At 39.9% G+C, this 6,704-nt stretch overlaps 1 pseudogene; it reads right to left on the bottom strand.

The window, feature by feature from the left end:
- Window positions 1-5,528: 5,528 nt before the first annotated feature.
- Window positions 5,529-5,845, bottom strand: LOC122741709 (annotated as a pseudogene).
- Window positions 5,846-6,704: the final 859 nt, after the last annotated feature.

Here is a 6,704-nt window from a genome sequence, read left to right on the forward strand (position 1 = left end):
TTGCCCTCTATTTTTTTTACTCATTTGGATTTGCTTTATTGTGTCTTGGTTTCTCATCACTGGGTTCCATTTGTTCAATCCTAATTCTTAGGCAATTATTTTCATCAGAGAGCTTTTGTACCTCCTTTTCCATTTGGCCAATTTGACTTTTCAAGCTGTTGACTTTTTTTCTCATGTCTTTCCTGCATCACCCTCATTTCTCTTTCCATTTTTTCCTCTACTCTCTAATTTTATCTTCAAAGTCTTTTTTGAGCACCTCTATGGCCTGAGACCAATTCGTATTTTTCTTGGAAGCTTTAGATATAGGGGCCCTGATGTTGACATCTTCCTCTGAGGGTGCCCCTCAGTCTTCCTCGTTACTGAAGAAACTTTCTATGATCTTCACCTTTCTCTGTTGGCTCATCTTGCCTTTCTTTTACTAGACTTTTAGCTCCTTAAAGTGGGGCACTGTTTCTAGACTGCAGTATTCCAAGCTTAAGATGTCCCAGGTGGTATGATTTAAGGAGAATCAGGTTCTTCGCTTGCCCGGCCTGTTTCCTGGTCCTAGATGACCCCAGACCAACTTGCCAATCAACCTGCTTTGTGTGTTGTGGTTGTTAGCTCTGACAAGCCTGTGCCCCTCCCTGACCTGGGCCACTTCTACTGGAGCCTACCACCTGGTTCTCACTAGGGGTGTAAAATCCAAGTTCTGCCTTAGCACCAGCATAGACCCCTGTAGTCTCTCCCCTGCCCAGGGCTCAGCCCACTCACCAGACTGTGAGCTTAGTTCCAGATGACACTGGTGCTTCAGCTGATTCAGAGGCTCTGGGGGTCTCCTCTGGTGAGGACTTCCTGAGACTGGATCTGTGTCAGGGTGACTGTGGGGTTGGGCCCGACTCCTGTATCAGCACAGCAGCTCCCTCCTTCTGACCTTCCAAGCCATTCTTGGTTAGAAGATGATTTCAGCACATTCTTCTGTGAGTTTTGCTCAAGTCATCCGGTTCAGATGAGCTACATCTTTGGGCACTGAAAGAACTCCTGAGCTTCTGTCAAAATCATTGGACTTTGAGCGAATACGTTATTTTGAATATTATAAATACCCAAATTAATTATAAAGGACATATTAAAAAAAGATACTATCTGCAGCTAGAGAAAGAACTGATAAACAAAAGTATGTATAGAATAATTTTATACATATATATGTGTATGTATATAATGTGTATATATATATATACACATGCATACATATATGTATGTATATACGTATGTATATGTATATATGCATACATATTTGGGTCTAGTGATAGCCTATTTGTTATACTATGTTATAGAAATGTGTGTTTTATTCCATAAATTAAAAATAAAATAAAATAAAGAAAATGAGGAAATACCACAAGACTAGAGGTAGGAAAAGTTGCCATGGTTTTCAAAGCAAGAACAGTATGCAATTAGTGGAGGATAGGACAGTGAGCTTGACTTTGATTCCTGGAAAAATTCTAGAAAAGATCTTTAAGGGGATGCTTAATGAAAATGTAGAAAAGGAAGCAATTACAAAGACACAGCATAACTTCATCGAGAAAAGGTAGTGTGGGGCAGCTAGGTGGCGCAGTGGATAAAGCACCGGCCCTGGATTCAGGAATACCTGAGTTCAAATCCAGCCTCAGACACTTGACACTTACTAGCTGTGTGACCCTGGGCAAGTCACTTAACCCCCATTGCCCCGCAAAAAAAAAAAAAAAAAAAGGAAAGGCAGTGCATGCTCATCCTTCATTTTTGGACAAGGTTGTTAAACCCACAGATACAGCTTAACTAGATTTTAGCAAAGCACTTGATAAAGTACCAGGTACTATTGTTATGGAAAAGTTGGAGAAATGTGGATTTGATGATATGACAGTGGATAGATTCAAAATTAGTTGAATGATTGGACTCAAATGGTTCAGTTTTGACTTGGCAGGTCTCTGGTAGAAGATTCTATGGCTAGCACTTTGCTGTTTAACATTTTTATTAATTATTTGGAGAAAGGGCTAAATTATACTTTCATAGAATTTGCAGATGACATAAAGATAGGAGATCATCCTGGATGAAAGAGCTGGGATCTAAAAGCCTGGGACCCAGGTTAAAGAATTGGATTGAATCTAACATGATATAATTAAATAGGAGTAACTAGGCTTTAAAAATATCAACCTTACAAGTACAGGATGTAGGAGGCATGGTTAGATAGCAATTTTTTTGTCTGAAAAAAATCAGTAGGTTTTATTGTACTGTAAGCAGTTTGGCATGGCATCTGAAAAACAGAGTAGGGCAACCAGAATGGAGAAAGAGTTTTTATTTGTGTCATATGAGGCTCAGTTGATTGAACTTTAGATGTGTAGCCAGAGAAGAGAATACTCATGGGGGTTATGATAGCTGTCTTCAAGTCTTTGAAGCAATGTTATGTGGAAGAATGATGGGATTTGTTATTTGACACCAAAGGAAAGAGCCAGGAGCAACACGTATGAGGCAAATTTAGGTTTGTTGTGAGGAAAAACTTCCTAATAATTAGAACTGTCCGAAAGTAGAGTGGGCTGCCTCCAGATGCAAAGGATTCTCTCTCAGAGGTTTCAAATAGAGGCTGAATGATTATTTGTTGGGTATGTCATAGTAGGGTTTCCTTTAAGATAAGTACTGGACTAAATAGCCACTGAGGTCTTTTCCAGTTTCAAAGGTTTAGTGATGCTGATTCACTCACCAATAACTCTCGCTCCCACTCCCAGACTGAAAACTCCTTCTCCAATCTGTGGAGCCATGGACTATGTTCTAGATGTTGCAGTTCTGGTAATTGCTTTTGGAGTTTGTCCCTTATCAGTGTCCCAAAGGGTACCCCACTATTAGGGTGGGTTAAGGCAGTGAAATATACCGCCTTAAAACTTTGAGTAGAAGATAAAGGTCAATTGTAGAGGGGTATATGTAGGGGAAGGTTATAGAAAAATGGAGGGTCCTGGAAGTATAATATTGGTTACAAAAACATTCAGTCCTCAACATTGATAAATTTATGACTTCAAGCAATCCTGTGATTTTATTAGTAATCTCATTTTCACTTTCACATTGGCAACCATGCACATTCATGGCTATGAGCAGTAGAGAAAGAAATGAGAGAGATTATGCATGCAAGTGGCTGGTATTCTACTAGTCATGTTTGCCCTACTGTTGTAAAGACAACCCCCCCCCCCCACCACGTGTTTCTTACATATTTTCATTGTTTGCCTTTAAAATTCAAGTACTGTGTTACATTTAAGCCCCTAAAGCATAATGCAAGTCATTTGGGTTCTAAGGTGATGTTGAGACCTTGCCAGTTTCAGCATGTTTTTGCAACAGTGACTAAAGTCCCAGCAACCTCTCCCTTGTTTTTCAGAGGGTGGCAGAGGTAGAGAGGTTTTCAACAGTATAACATACAGTACAAAGCCCTCACATTGCCATCTGACATAGTGGAAGGTAAGATTCTGGTAATAAAATATTTTAGTTTTTTTTTTTTAATTTTTATTTATTTATTTTTTGGTGGGGCAATGAGGGTCAAGTGACTTGCCCAGGGTCACACAGCTAGTGTTAAGTGGCTGAATCCGGATTTGAACTCAGGTTCTCCCGAATCCAGGGCTGGTGCTTTATCCACTGCACCACCTAGCTGCCCCCAAAATATTTTAGTTTTAAGAATTTTATTTGCTATGCAGTATTTATGGTACTGTAGATTGCATGTGTTATGAAAAGTGAATATTTTCTGAGTTCAGTGTGGGTTTTTTTTTTGGTGGTGTTGTTGAAAGTGAAAATGAGGTTGCTAATACAGTGTGGCTTCTGACCTCATCATTCAACTGAAACTCCCCACTCTAAAGTTACCAATGATCTCTTTTAAAAAAATTTTTTCCCCAATGATCTCTTGATAGCCAAATCCAATGATGTTTTCTTAATACTTATTCTTCTAGACCTCTTTGTGGTATTTGATATTGTTAAGGACCTTCTCTTCCTTGATACTCTCTTTTCTGGGTTTTCATGACATTGCCCTCTCTTGGTTCTTCACCTACCTATTAGACCATTCCTCAATCTCCCATGGCCAGATCTTCATTCTTTTTACACTTCTTAACTGTGGAAGCTTCCCAAGTCTCTGCTTTAGCCTTGTTTTCATTTCCGTCTCTGTTTTCTCTTAGTGATACATCAACTTTCATAGGCTCAGATTTTATCTCTATGATGATGAATCCTGCATCTATATATTCAGTTCTGGTCTCTTTTGTGAGCACCAATCTGACATTTCCAATGGCATATATGACATTTTCAATTGGATGTCCTGTAGACATCTCAAACTCAGTACGTCTAAAATAGAATTCATCTTTCTCCCAAAACTTTCCACTTTCCCCAGCTTCTCTATTACTATTGAGGATACTACCATCTTCCTAGTCTCCCAGGTTCACAACCTTGGCATACTCTTCAACTTCTCACCTCACCTCACATATACAATCAGTCGACAAACCTTGTCATTTTAATCTTTACAAACGTCTCCTATATATGTCCCTTTCATATGATCACCATCCTAATTCAGGCATTCCTTACTGCTTTTTTTTTGTTTGTTTGTTTTTTTTTTTTGTGGGGCAATGGGGGTTAAGTGACTTGCCCAGGGTCACACAGCTAGTAAGTGTCAAGTGTCTGAGGCCGGATTTGAACTCAGGTACTCCTGAATCCAGGGCCGGTGCTTTATCCACTGCGCCACCTAGCTGCCCCTTCCTTACTGTTTTTGAAAAAATATTTTTTTCTGATTACATGTAAAAACAATTTTTACATTCATTTAAAAAATGTGTGTTCCAAATCCTCTCCCTCACTCCCCTCCCCCATCATTGAGAAGGCAACTGATTTGATATAGGTTTTACATGTGCTGTCATGTAAAACATTTCCATATTAGTCATATTGAGAAAGAATATAGAGCACCTCCCCCAACCTCATTAAAAGTAAAGCAAAAAAGAGTATTCTCTAATCAGCACCCAGACTCCATCAGTTCTTTATCTGGAGGCAGATAGGATTTTTCATCATGAGTCCTTTGGAATTGTCTTGGATCATTATATTACTGACAATTAATGATTACTAACTGTATATTTCCCTCCATCCTACTTTCTCCTTCCCCCTCATTTCCCTCCCTCTCTGTCTCTATCTCTGTGTGTGTCTCTCTCTCCTTTCACTCTGTCTCTCCTAAAAAATGTTTTGCTCGGGGCAGCTAGGTGGCTCAGTGGATAGAGCACTGGCTCTAGAGTCAGGAGTACCTGGGTTCAAATCCGGCCTCAGACACTTAACACTTACTAGCTGTGTGACCCTGGGCAAGTCACTTAACCCCAATTGCCTCACTAAAAAAAATAATTAAAAAAAAAAGGTTTACTTCTGACCACTGCCTCCCCAAATCAGCTCTTCCATCAGACCCCTCCTTCTTTTATGCCCCCTCCCTTCCTTCTTTCCTGTAAGGTAAGATGGATTTCTTTTTGTTTGTTTGTTTGTCAAATCTTTATTGGGTAAGTGGGGAAAGGTAGGCAGGGTCCAGTTTAGTCCTTCTTGGCAGCAGCCTTCCTCAGGGCAACCAGGACGTTGCTGAGCTCCTCTCTCTTTCTCTTGGCTCTGATGTGGGTTCCCACTCTTTTTTGGATGAACTTTAGGGCACGGTTATCCTTGGAGACCTTTAACAATTCTATGGCCCGCCTCTCATAAGGGGCAAACCCACACACCTCATGGATCATATCTCGTACAAACTTGGTGTGTTTGGTCAGGCACCCATGGCGGTGCAATGTCACGGCTTTGAAACAGTTTTGGTAACTTTGTGGCCCTTGTTGAGACCCATGGCTGTGGGGTAGTGGATAGCCATGGCTGCAGCTTGATTGTAGCCTCAACAGCAGCCACAACAGAAGGTGTAAGATAGATTTTTAGGCCCAAGTGTGTATACTATTTCCTCTTTGAGCCAAAGCCAATGAGAGTAAGGTTCAAATGTTGCCTGCCACACTCCCATCTCCCCAGCCCCCATCCATAAAAGCTTTTTTGTGCCTCATTTATGTGAAATTATTTACCCCATTCTCCCTCTCCCTTCCCCCTTCTACCATTGCATCCCTCTTTCTCAACCTTTCATTTAATTTTTTTGGATATTCTTCCATCATAGTCAACTCACACTTGTGATCTCTGTCTATGTATATTCCTAATTGCCCTAATAATGATAAAGTTCTTAGGAGTTGCAAGTATTATTTCCCCATGTAAATAGTTTAATCTTATTGAACTCCTTATGATTCCTCTTTCCTGTTTACCATTTTTGCTTCTCTTGAGTCATATTTGAAAGTTAAATTTTCTATTCAGTTCTATGGCATAGTGGATAGAGCACCAGCCCTGGAGTCAGGAGTACCTGAGTTCAAATCTGGCCTCAGACACTTTTAACACTTACTAGCTGTGTGACCCCGGGCAAGTCACTTAACTCCAATTGCCTCACTAAAAAAAAAAAGAAAAAAAGAAAAAAAGAAAAAAAGAAAAAAAAAGCTTTAAAGTCTTCTATTTCATTAAATATCCATTTTTTTTCCTCTGAAGGATTATACATAGTTTAGGTGATTCTTGGTAGTAATCCTAACTCCTTTGCCCTCTGGAATATCATATTCCAAGCCCTCTGATTCTTTAATGTAGAAGCTGCTAAATCTTGTGTTATCTTGACCGTGGTTCCATAAATATGGAATTGTTTCTTTATG

This window comes from Dromiciops gliroides, chromosome 1 (genome assembly GCF_019393635.1).
Source record: "Dromiciops gliroides isolate mDroGli1 chromosome 1, mDroGli1.pri, whole genome shotgun sequence".
In the NCBI taxonomy this organism is placed as follows: domain Eukaryota; kingdom Metazoa; phylum Chordata; class Mammalia; order Microbiotheria; family Microbiotheriidae; genus Dromiciops; species Dromiciops gliroides.